Source organism: Periplaneta americana, chromosome 5, assembly GCF_040183065.1.
Source record: "Periplaneta americana isolate PAMFEO1 chromosome 5, P.americana_PAMFEO1_priV1, whole genome shotgun sequence".
Taxonomy (NCBI): Eukaryota; Metazoa; Arthropoda; class Insecta; order Blattodea; family Blattidae; genus Periplaneta; species Periplaneta americana.
In genome coordinates this window covers 81,670,298-81,684,392 of record NC_091121.1, presented here as the reverse complement: position 1 = coordinate 81,684,392, position 14,095 = coordinate 81,670,298, and the positions used below count along the sequence as shown (strand labels likewise).

The following is a 14,095-nucleotide window of genomic DNA, read 5'->3' as shown; positions in this document are numbered from 1 at the left end:
TCCTACCCATTATCTCTTGACTTACTTACCGTATATGTATGATGCCTTATTGATGTCACATATGACATAGAGTCCTGCGTTTAGATACCTAGAACATCTAAACAACCCGCAACAGTGTAAGTTCGTATGGAGTATAGTTTGGGGGTATCCGACCCTATTACACAGTTCAAGTTTGCTGTTCTATGGACATAGCAAAACAATACAAACCCAGGCGCTCTAATAGAAAAATTTAGTAGCAATACTTAATTAGGAAAGAACTAAACGGTTTTTTATTACAAAGAAGGAGAAATCTTAAATTTCAAACAATTAAAATATATACAGTCATTCATAGTAAAGCGTAGAAAATCGTATAGCACACACTCATAATTTATTTTAATTTCAGTTTGTACTGGCATTTATATTTATTCGTTTTTTTTTTTTTTTTTTTTTTTTTTTTTTTACTTTTAATTAGATCTAAATTCTAAAGTATCACGATGTGTTTCACTTATTGTAAAAATCAGGGGTGAGCAAATTCAAGCCGCCAGACAATCACGGCGACTAATATTTCTGTGTGGCGCCTGAATTGTTTATTGAGCTGAAAATTGTTTAAGACTTCCATTTATTTTATGTCACTACGACTAATACATAATATTAACAAAAGCGGTTGTAGGAAGAATATACTTTTTAGATTAATATAGTTACAGTTGTCGCGCATCTCATGATAATGCTACTAAATAGCTTCAATATAGAACACAGGGTGTCTATGAGAGAATATGTTTGCATTACACTTCCATTTAATATTGTTTAATATCTTCCAGTAAATGCACCTTAACCTTAGCTAGAATGGTGTTCTCATTGCATGTGAGGGAAAAATGTGATGGCTCCTGAAAAAAAGGGGTAGGCTCCAGAATATTTTTGAGTTTGGTCTATCCCTGGTGAAAATTATCTTTTATTGCATATAAGCTGCCTTCAAATAAATATTAAGTTACTATTGTTATTAAATCCAACTGATATTTTGTACATGTGAACTGTACCTGTTGTTCACAGACATACACACACGCACACGAATAAGCAGATGTAAACACACAGTACCGGAGACTGCTTGCTTCGCTGTTGTGTGAACTGTTTAGACTCGCAACTTGCTCTCCTTACCAGATAAAGCTATACCGTATACGTAGTATGATCGACGTACACCTAACCTATATTCAAAGTGACCAACGTAGGACTCTGCCGAAGAAGTTGAAACCTGTCTTCGAACAGTTGACTAAAGAGCAACAACAATGGTATTATTAAAATTTATCTTCTAATAATTTGATATAATGTTATTAGGCCTAGTGATAAGATAAGAGTATCAATGAGCTAAATCTATGTGAAACAGAAATGAGACGTATACAGTATGTGTACTTATAAATCACATTTTTTAGATTATACAACTATTAGAGCTAGAACGCTTCCATTTCGGAACTCCAAGTGCTTAGCCAAAAAACCAACTTCCAAAAAGCTTTGTCGTATGTTATTGTGTGTCTACTCTGTACAACTGAAGATCTTATTTCAGACAGTGTGATAGTCAGCACTCATTAATATATGTGGGACTAGAAGAAGAAGATTGTGTATATTACCTTATTCAATTACCACGTTCCTTTTCATGTAAAACACAATGGACGTATGTACGCTATATATAGGGTGTTTCCGGGCTATTGTTACAAACTTTCAGGGTTGATGGGGAAGGGCACATGTATCAATTTGAAATAAGGAATCCTGATCCAGAAATGACCGAGTCGAAAGTTACAAGCAAAATTAGTTGTATGGAAATGAAATAATTTTATTCCTCTGTACACCTTATTTATGTGTATTTATCTGTACATCTTACACATACTGTATTCATCTGACGTTGTTTACGTTGTATACTTACAGTATATCATTCAGTGCGCTGTCTGAGGGATGGGGACAGGAAACTACACTAAAGCAATGCAGACAGCGTAATGCAGGTATGCTCAAAATTGTAAAAGCTCCGATTACATGGATGATGCTGCACTGCATAACACACACAGTATACGAGCTGGGCTCCCCAACTACATTGCAGCACCGCCTGTGGCATCGCTCTCATATGGATAATAAATTGAATTTGAAAAAGGAAAGAATATACACTGTAATATTCAGTTATTGCATTGTGTATTATAATTAATATAGTTATGATATTATTATTATTATATCATAGATAATGTTATTTTCATATTCCACCATACATTGCGGTCTGTTCAACATGTGGATTCTTTTCTGCAAGTAATCGGAAATCTATTCCCAACGAATTTACTCAATGCGCAGCTGGCTCAAAAAATGCTCATCTGTTAATCGGGATCTATGTTTTGATTTTGCAACTTTCATTCTCTAAAATAATTGTTCGCCCACATAAGTCGAGGCAAAGGTAGCTAACATAGTGGTAGAGAATAAGCTCATCTTGGGATATTTCGTTTTGTTAATTTTTAATACTGTACTTCTATGCTTATCAAGTCATATTCTCTGCATTTAGTTCTCAATCCTACTTTACTTTGTAATTCAATTAACTCATCCTGGAACTGCACTCTCACGGATTGTACTAAATTTACTACGAAAGGATTAACAAAAAGATTAATATCACTTTTCATACGTCTAAAATCACTAAATCTATGTTCTGTGAATTCAAATTTGAGTTGTTCCAGTACACAGATATAATTAACTATATTGTGTTCAGGCACCATACATCTCTTTACAAGTTCACCATCCGTGAACTTAGCTAATTCCCAACACACTACATAACTTGCTCCTAAACATAGACTCTAAATTCTTCGACTCTCTTCAATGTTTGGCCTTTCATTAAGTGCTTTCAATTCTTGAAACTGTAGTGCCTCTGAAAAATTATTTTATCATAACATATTTCTGTTGAAATAAAATCACCACCACAATAATAATAATAATAATAATAATAATAATAATAATAATAATAATAATAATATATCTAACAATAGTAATAACAATACTACAACAACTACTACTACTACTACTACTAATAATAATAATAATAATAATAATAATAATAGTAACCATAATAATAATAATAATAATAATAATAATAATAATAATAATAATAATAATAACGTTGGTATATGAATACATATTACAGAAAACAGCTTCCCTGTCACTTCGGCATGTTCTGGATGGCAGAGCGTATGATGTCATTTTATGTTGTTCAGTAGTATTTCTGACAGTACCTTACAACATAGTAAACACTTTACCGAACGCAAAACAATATGGCATATGTCGTTTGCTTACAGAAGGTATTGACTGTGTCATTGTCCCGCAATGTTCGTACGTTACTAAGTACTTGAATTGCCTTCCGCAGCCATCCGTCGAGCTTCGAACGAGGAACAGCACGCTCTACATTCGAAGGTTGTGATTACAGAACGTAATCGCGAGTCAGAGAATGAGCATACCTGGCGTAATGTGTAACGGACATGGTCGGTCCTGATAGGGTCTATGCAGCTGTAAGTCTAGGAACACGACTGTACATACTAAGCTTTCAAGAACCGAAAGGGGAATTTGGACCTAAAGTAAAACAACGTGTAGACAATAATAAGCCATTTCATGTCGTGGTCGATGCAAGTAGTTCCGGTAAACTGACAAAAATCACGTGAAAAAATGGTTAAGAAAGGCAGACTACTACTTTTGGATTCCTGGAGTGGTCAGAGAGATAACACTATATTTACTTTTGAAGGAGTAAACAATACTGTATATGGTAAGACAATTAAAACACAAATTATCCCTCCAAAAATATATAAGATTTTTGCAACCCTTAGATGTGTATATTTTAGGGAATATAAAATATTGTAATTCGAAGGCTAGAAGAGTATTTCATACATAAAATTATCTGTGAAAACATTCCAGATACATTATACGATAGGGGCTTCATAATGATATTGCATTCTGCTGCCTATCAATAGTTTCATTCACATGTCTTCAAAGACATTCTAATATAAGTGTGGCAGAGGTGTGGATATGTGACGGAGAAACGTGTGAGAAAGTTTGATAACATTCTTGCAACAATGTTGCATGTTGGAAATAGTGTGTGTTATAGAAGAGTGTGAAAAAAGCAGCTTATATAAAATGTTTGTACTGTTCAATGGCTCTTTGTTCCGACCACTTCATTTTGAATCTCACTATTATAGCCTATTTAAGGTGAGTTACAAAGTTAGTACACATTTTAAATTCAAATTGAATTTGTATTGCAGCAGGAGTATTAATGTGAGTTAAGCGAAAAAGAAAACAGACTAGAACATTAATGCGGGAGCTGTGATACGGTGTCACGGAACTATAACAAGAAGCGGCATAAATAGCATAGATTTTCAAGTCATATTTCGTAAACGGGGAAAAAACGAAACGAACGATTATCACTACGTCCTTAACGAACGAAAATTAGCTTAAATATGCATTTTCACTCAAAATCAAGCTACACAATTCTCTTGTGACACAGATTCGAATTCGGCAAGTCACTGCAGTGACGGACGGTGGGTTTGAATGTTGAGAAGGCAAAGACGTGACTGATGAGAGTCTGCATTTTATGTAGACTATAAAAAATATAGGGCCTGTCACGTATATCATTACCAAGCATCGAATTTATAGGTTTTAAAAAACTAAATGAGTTGTTTCCATCCAATAATTTAGGAATTTTTTAGAATTTTAAATATTATATTTAGGAATTTATAGAATTTATGGAAAAAAAATAAAAATAAGCAACATACTGTTAATATAATAATACTGTTAGACTTACATTCAAATATCCGTAGTTATAGGCCTAATATGTAATATTTTGATAGAAGTTCAGAAGAAAACCTCCTCATACAAATCCTCTAGAAGTGGTAATTTTGCTCAATTAAATGTATCATGTCTAATAAAAAATCCACACCATTAAGCAAAGTTAATCATACTACACGAACAAAAATGTTGAAGTCTGTATAAATAGTTCACTATTCAACGGTGACGAATCAAACTTCAGACCCTGTAGAACTGTCCATAGGTGACTTTTATGTGTTAAAAAATATAGGCCTAGGGCCTTTCGCGTACCTCATTACCAAACTCAGAATTTTTAGGTTTTAAAAATTAAATTAGTTTTTTGAACCCATATTTTGTTTTTTTTTTTTTTTAAGATTTTAAATCTTATATTTAGAAATTTATAGAATCACATGATTGTGCTACGTCTGACTCTAACATATTGTGTCTTTGATTTTAAAATTCGTTCGATATTTCCACAAACTGCCGTCCTTGGTATACACTTTCGCCGCTATATGGATTTCCTTTCAAAGAATGCCGCCTAGAATAAGGAATTAATGAACATCAAAACTATTTCAGCAAGTTTCGCTGTTCAAATGCATAAAATAAAGATACGTAAGTTAAATAAACAAATTAAATCTCTTTAGATTCTGACAAGCAAACTAGGCCATTTTTGATCCTAACCTACGAATTAGATCTTTTTTAGGTTCTATTAAATTTAAGAATGTTATTCGTTGTTACATAAAACGAAAAGGAAAAGCGATATTTCGAGAGTGACGAAATAGCAACAAAATACGTTCGAACCTAAGAATCCGGGACTTCCTCATTATTATTACGTAGCCTACTTGTACAGAAAATTCACTCGACAATTCTCTTCCTTCGCAGTCCGATCAATTAGTCACAACATACTGAACAACTACTTACTAGAAGAAACTAGAGACAAATCTGTATCTAATTCTAAACTCTCAATATATTTAATACATCTACTGTATTAATAAATATATCACGTAACACACAAGAAAAAATATCAGGCACACCCGCAAACAAGAGGAAAAAATCTAGCAACATGAAACGAAATTTTACGCAGGGTGAGAAAATTAACAAGATGTGACACGATTTTCTAAAGTCTAAAAGAAAAAAAGAAAGAAAGACAAATATTGCCAATACGGCCAAAAGCAGCCGAGACTAACGACACACTTGTCAGCGGTGAGTAGGACGTATGCAAATTCGTCTTCTCCCGCATGTTATAGTTAGGTTTAGACACTCCGCTAACTGCTAATGTCATTGTTACTGGGAAGGAGAGTCATATAGTTGTCTCCCCTGTCCTCCTCTCGCATTACTGCAGGCTACTACATGTCGACTGTAGAAGTTACAGCGCTATCTGGTTTTTTCGGTATGAATTATTTGTAGGCCTAATATCTATAGCGAGCTGGCATCACCAACTGGATGTGGTCTGCTTGACGTAACTTGCATTTTCCTCTTATTGAATAGTAAAATTAATAAAGGAAATTCAACTGAAATGAATACTAGCATATTATATTGTGGTAAAATATTAGGGAAGGCCCCTCCCCTGAAAATCCGCCCCTGCAAGCCGGAATGGTAAGATTCATCCCTTCACTCCACTATCCGCAGGTAATATGCATACATGCAAGTGACAAACATTACAACGGTAATAGTATAGCTTAATGTCATGATTTCGTCTGCATAAATGTCAATAAGTGACGCATTGACATGGGAAAGGTCGTAACTGCCAAAAATTCGAATTTTTAGGTTTTTCATTGAGAAGGTAGTAAATGGCCATGCCAATGGCGCAGAGTAGGTAGTATGTCCGTATGTAATGAAACGAAGTTGGAAACGTAGTCACTAGATATTGTAACTTGTATGTGCACAGCTGTTGGCGCGGAGAAGGTAGTAACTCCTTTCACAACATCAGAGTGTGTCTAAACAAATATGGGCTGATAACTGCGCAGGGCAGAATAAGAATCGGATGGTTCTAATGGTCCTGATTTACATTATTGCCAAGAAACGTTTTGATTCAGTGGACTTGAAATTCCTGATTTCAGAACATTCCTACATGCCATGTGATAGGGAATTTGGCATCATAGAGAAAAGAAAAAAAAAAAGGATGCAAGACCATGGTTCCAGAAGAGGTAAGGCCTAATAATGTAATAATTATGAAGGATGAGGATTTCTTCAACTTTTCTGCAGAATGTGACAAGTTTTTAAATACAACTCCTATCAAAATCAGCACCCTCAATTAGATTAGACTCTCAAGAGCTGATTTTCCTCTAATAAAAACAAGACAGTCATTTAATGACGAAATGTGGACAGAGCATAGGATTTTTAAGAAAGGAAAGTCATTAACGTCAATCACTAACTTGCAGTACTTGCAACGCCTTGAAAGAAGACCAGTCGTCCCTGATACCAAAAAGAGAGATTTGTTATCTATGTTAGACTTCCTCGATGAAAAGTATCATGCATTTTACCGAAAAATTTGTGCATAATGTATAAATAACGTTAATTCTCAGTTTGGCTAAGAAGTGATTTCAATGTTGTATTTTCATAAAATAGGATTTCACAGATAAATCTGTGCCAGACTTTTCAAATTTCATATGTAACTCAAACATGAGTGTATGCCTTTCATTTAAAGCAGTTTCTGTAATAATGTAAGTGAGAAAGTGTTCATAAATTTGTTTTTTGCTTCCCCTGAAAAATTTTGTTTTTGGCAGTTACTACCTTTCCCATGTCAGCGCCTCAATTATGAGGAGAAAGAAAGGGAGACTCATACCTGTTATTTTCAAATACCTTTCCCTCGGAAACTGCTGAGAATAAGATGTTCATAAAAATATTAGTTTTTAATCTATCACGGTGACTGTGATCCAAATTAAGCTTTTGTGTTCTGGAACTTGACATTTCCAAGTTCCAAAACACGTTGCAACACCTAGAAGTCTAATCCTGATGTTTATATAATCTTTTTACTTTAAAATCGCCCATATTATAATCCCTCAACATATGGTCCTTTCCCCCTGTATAACCCTATATACTGCATTGAAAATTCCAAGTTACTTATTTCTTAATTAGTTATTATTGATGTAATTATATTTCTAAATGTTTCATTTGTTGAAATATAAATACAGTAGGTGTTATAGTTAAGGAAACAAATTTTCTTATGAGAACAAGTAACATTATTTAAATTTGGTTCTTATAATTTTGTTTAAATTTCGCTGCTATAACCATACTGCTGAAAAATACTGTGTAAAGCAGCTATGGCCAACCGGGGACGATCTAGCCTTCAAACGAGGTGCGATAGTGACGTAGAATAGTTCTTATGCGTGTGCTTGCACTGTCGCACCTCGTTTGAAGGACAGATCTGCTCCTGCAGAGCATGCCTGATGTAAGGAGTAATTTTATACATGTTACCATAATTTTATATAACAGTATGATAAAGGTATAAGAACTTTTAACGCTGTCTTTTTCAGATTCTAATCTTCCTTAATATTTTAATTTTCTGGTAGTAAACATTTCTAACCCTTAATTTTCAGCTATTTTTTGTTTCTCTCCTGCTCAACTTCAATCAATTTTAATGTATAAAAGTTCGTGTTTCACATAAATATCAGGTGTAAGGGTGATTGTTGATATATTTTTAAGGACGTGACGATTCGAGTGATTTGCGTTAAAATGAATATCACGAGTTTATGTGAACAGTGCTGACACCTTTTGCTGTGTGCTTGGATAAGTGAAATTTTCTTTATAAAATCTCCGCTAATCAGAAAAGTCTATCATTATTATTTCACTGCAAATTAAGGACCACAATAAAAACCTAGATTTCGCAGGAATTCTTGAAAACTGGTGCCAGCAAACAAAATATTTTAATTAATAGGAAGGAACATTCAATGTACTTTGCAGTGCCCATCATTTCGAAGAAGCCCACTAAGTGTATAAATGACTGCTAATTTTGTATGACTCTCCTAAAAAGCAGTGAATTTGTAAGAAGAAAGAAAAGAAGAGGCGAAAGAGGTCTATTCTAATATTCCGTTTTCCATGCGTCCAGTACCAGATCCGGAAGAACTTCCAACACCTGGACCACCGAAACAATACAACATTACTTCTGATGAGCATGAGGAGGGAAAACGAGTAAGCGGTGGTGGATCTCCTAAATCCTGTACATCAAATCTACTGTCTAATGAGCCACACAGACTTACTCAAAATGAGTTAAGTGTTCTCATAAAAGATTTACGTCTCTCTGAAAGTAATGCTGAGATTTTAGCATCACGACTACGGCAGTGGAAGTTACTGGAAAAAATGCAAACATTTCAATGTACCGGAAAAGGAATCAAAAGTTCTCTCATTTTTCACCATGCAAGACACTCTTGTGCCATGCGCAGACATAATTGTCTAATGGAGGCTCTTAGTCATAGGTTCACAATCCGAGATCTTTCCAGAGATCATCAATTTGATGGAATCCCACAGACTGAAGAGAAAGCAAAATTTTTAAGCAAGTCTATTCACAGTTCTTGGGGAAAAATAGAGCAACAAATTATAAGGAGACTGTGAATGAACTGTTGTCGTTCTATGAAAAACTTGGTTGCAATATGTTGTTGTATATTGAAAAGTAGAGTCCTGTTATTTTAGAAGGTTACTGCTGTACCGTCACGATGAATTATCCATAGTTACTGTATAAACGCCAAGCCAAACAAAAACGCTCAACATGGGATTAAGTTATTTCAGAACATGGTCTGCAAAATGTTATGTAAATAAGAACATTCAAATATCAGATATAGGTTTCAGATTTATTGATTTATATTTCTTGCTCTGTGTGAATTATTTTAGTACAAAGATAATAGTCTCTTCATTCAAGCATGTTATTTTTTTAGTATTTTAATGTTACTCTTAATATTTTATGTTTGTATTTGTTTATGACGCTCGAATTTATCAATGTCTATGGTATCACATCTTTCAAGTAATTATTTACTTAAAAATTTGTTGTCTTGTATAGTTTTTTAATTATGAGTACAATATGTATTTAGTGCGTACTTTGATACTGAGATACGGACGATTTGTTTCAAAAACTGGAGCTAAGTTTTATTGTGGATGGTGCTATTTTAACTCCTTATGCTCAAAATTAACGCCGTCTGCTTTTCTTATATAAGAACAGCACACGGCGATGCTCAAACTAATCTCAACAACCCAATTCGATTTCATTTATACACTATCAGTGAAAATTTGTTGGTCCGTGTTATCTAGAGGTGTGAGGACATCACAGAAATGCTGGATTTGGAGGTAAGGTAAGGTTTCTGAATATTTTGAGAGAAGTAAAATAGTATGCAACTAATTTTTTGTTCAGTTATCTATATACCTTCACCTACAATATTTCATTGATGGCAGTATAAACAGAGAATGAGACATCAGAATACTTTTAACACTCTATATTACGTATTGGTTGAGGAAAACACACACACAGTTTCAAAGATCAAAAAATAAATTTTGTCTTTTAGTTCCACATTATTTAAAGTAATTTGGTAAAATACTGTAATATTATATAGATAGAAATAATATAAATATGAAGATTGAAGGGGGCCAAAGGATACGTTAAAATAAATATAAAAACTTATTACGCGTTTTGTATTTAAATTCATGATTAATTGCATTAGAAAGTTAGGTTTAAAGTCGTTGTTTTGCAACAGCGCATCGTCGACTCATCTAAGAATACACATATACACTCGGTCTGAACAGCAACGTCCCGTCCCTCGGCCATTCCAGTAGGGTTGCCAGATTTCCTAAAGACAGAAAATAAAGATACACATTATTTTTTTTAGTTAAATTGCCAGAAAACAGTCAATTTTATTTTAAAACACTCCAAAGAGATCCAGCGTTTCTTATTCAGTATCAGTTTGTATAATAATAAGATTAAAAAGCATAATCTGACGGATAGTACATATCAAGTAAACCTGTTAACATTTAGGGGAAAATAGCTTTTTCTTAGAAAAGTACTCATTTGGAAATAATATGGTATCACAATTTTTTCTTCTATTCTATTCAAGGAATAAGCTGTTAAAATCTGCACAGTTACACTATATTACTTCCAACCTGTTTTCATTCTAATATTTATATGAGGTATAAAACTAAAACTTATGACAAAAATTAAAATTAGGTTTCTGGGTAATGCACCTGTTCTGAAACTTGAAATTTCAATTGAATTACCCAATAGCCTAATTCTAATCATAGTCACCGCGAAAGCCTAAAACTCATATAGGCCTAAATCTGTTTAATGTTTACTCGAAAATACAGAATGGAAGTGACACAATTATGCAGATTAATCACAGCAATAGAATATATAAAAATAAATAAATATCTATTATACGTTTTGTAATTAAGTTCATGGTTAAATGAATAAATGGTTATATTTAGTACAATCCTTATCATCCAATTTTGGTAGTACCTCCGTCAAGAGCGAAACCGAGCGTACATTTATGGTATTGTCTCAAATTACGCAAAATCCATTTTACACCCACCCAAATATCACTTAACATTACGAGTGTTTGCACTAAAATATTTTTCAGGGAAAAGTGTAGAAAGTTCATCAATCGCCTAAACGAGTGAATGATTGAGAATACATTTTTGCAAGTTTCTGCAACGTGAATGTTCCAATTTAAACTTTTATATATAGCTAAGTTTCTTTACTCATTCACTGAACGGAATTTCGATGCCGTACATTTTAATCGGAGACAGATTTGGTATGGTAAATATGTAAATATGGACAAAAAAGTATCGTCCACCCCATTGAAGTAATTGTTTGAAAATACAAAGTGACATTTCAATTTTTCTCTTTTGTTATCGTACATACTATTTGCTAATTATAAATGTTAACAAATGTTTCAAAATTAAACATTTTTGTAGTAAAATTTTTGTAGTAAAATTATGGTCTGCTTAATATGTGACGACGAGTCTGAAGAAAGTGATGAATAACATTTTCCTGACACTTAAGTTGAAGTAATTGTTTTAAAATGTGCAATTATATTTCTCTTTTATTACAATACATACTATTGTCTGATTAAAAATTAAAAAAAAAATCCAAAATTAAACATTTTTGTAATGGAGGGTTAAAAAGATCCACTCACTGTCACTGTCAGAAACTTTTATTTAACTGGAATAAAGGAGTAACATAGAGAGGTGAGTATTGGAATATTTCAGTTTTAAAATACACGCATAACAATCCGCGCTACAAGATTACTTATATTGTTTCTCCTTATTCCGGCCGCATTTTTCTATGACATATTGCAGGCTCAGAGATATATTGCATCCACCGTAGTTATGGTAATGCTGCTGCTGATGATGGTAAAGGCATTTTCAGATTTCTAGTGGCTGCCATGCTAACCTATGACTCCGAAGTTCGAAGATTCATACCCGGCCGAGGGCGATTGATTTTTAATGGACAACAAAATCATGCAGTAGAATCTAAAGCTACAGTATACTTCCTGTATCATAAATTTAGGCTAGTAAAATGTACCCCTTACAGAGATATACAAGGAAACTTTTCCGGCCACTTGAATTTTCACACTAAAATAACCTCTCCAGTTAAAACGGCCTTAATTAAATTACCACCACTATTTAAGAACATGACATCCATTACTTCGTAAAGGTAAGTACAAGACGAAGCTTGGCTGGTAGCCTGATTGCTTACTTTGCTGGAAAGAATGGCTAAACTGTACCCAATGGACACGTGCAAGACTAAGATTTTTCGGTCGATTGCTACCTAGCCTGTTAGTCTGCTGGTAGCTGGTAGAATGGGTCCCCTCATTTTTTCCAGCTACCAGCGACCTAAATGCCTTTACTGCGCATGCCTCCTGAGAGTCAGTACAACTTCCCCAAGTATTAAACTCCTACTGCTATTCGTTTCGACGCGTATAATGGATTGTCAAAGATTAATTTAAAACGACAATAATAATAATAATAATAATAATAATAATAATAATAATAATAATAATAATAATAATAATGTTTATTGCCAGAAAAATACAATACAAAGGAATTGTAAATTTACAAAATTCTAGCACTTTCCTAAAATAGAGTGTTACCGTGCTCAAGGGAGGGGATCCGATATATGATAACTTGACATTCATAAATTACAATAAAATAGCATCTAAAAATAAATAATTACTCATAAAAACAATTACTCGCACACGTTCTTAAATTTCAAACAGTGGAATGAGGCTCAACCCTACCACCAAATCCGGTATGGTATTGTGAAATTCTGAGATGAAGTAAGAGTTGAAATGGATGGCTATGTGAAATAGATACCAGTAATAAATAAATTTTAAATGAAAAATTGATGTTTTACAGAAAGTGACAATTTTATAAACTTGAGCTAATTTCGGCTATCAATAGATTAGATATCATTTTAACAATGTTATATCTGCACCAGATTGAACTTTATGGGTTTTAATATTATGACAGAAGACGCTTTTCAGAAAAATAGAATTATTTACGTGGTAATTTCCGCACTGAAATTGTCCAAATATCTAACATACATTTAGGAGATTATGAAGACCTACACAGTCCATCCTGGCACTTTTACAAATTGTTGACGTCATATTACATAATTTGTTTGTGAAAACAAAACTGCACTTTTCTTTTACGATTGCTTCGACGAGCATTATTTCCTTAAAAGTAGATAAAGAACTACAGAGTGTCAGAAAAGTCCGACACCGCACGAGGAATACATAGTAATACTTAAAATCTACTTTCAATTTACAGGTTAATCCTATTGATACTGGTGGTTCGTGTTGAGGTTATTTTACTTTGCAAATGTGAGGGTTTTCTGACGATTTCAACAGGCGTTACCCGTAACACCCGCAACACACGGTCACTATCGCTGAGCGAAATTCAAGAAAACTGTATCGACTACACATTTACTACGATCGAGATGTCCAGGCACGTCGCCGGAGGTCCGTCAAAAGTTTTGAAAGAATTCCATATTAGCCCAAAGAAATCCTTACGGCACACAAGTTTGAAACCGAACATACCAAAGAGCACAATCAGTGTATTTTGCATGTTCTGCGCCATCTGGGTGAAGATGATCCTGAGAATCGGATTCAAACATGTGAATATTTCCTTCACCAGACAGACAGAATGACAATTTCCTCACCAACGTGCTATTCTTCAATGAGGCAAACATTATATTTGAATAGAGAAATCAACAAAGCACAATCTCCGATAATGGTCTCCCGTAACCTCACATTTGTGCTTCAGGAGCAGGGATCAAAAAGGACAACGTATAATGTTATGGTCCGAAATTTCAAACGGCCACGTCATT

The 14,095-nt window shown here is 33.9% G+C and overlaps 1 long non-coding RNA gene across 1 annotated transcript in view; it reads right to left on the bottom strand.

Moving 5' to 3' along the window:
* The window catches only part of LOC138699892 (uncharacterized), a 561,221-nt gene that overhangs the window by 285,080 nt on the left and 262,046 nt on the right, over positions 1-14,095 (bottom strand). The window lies entirely within an intron of this gene.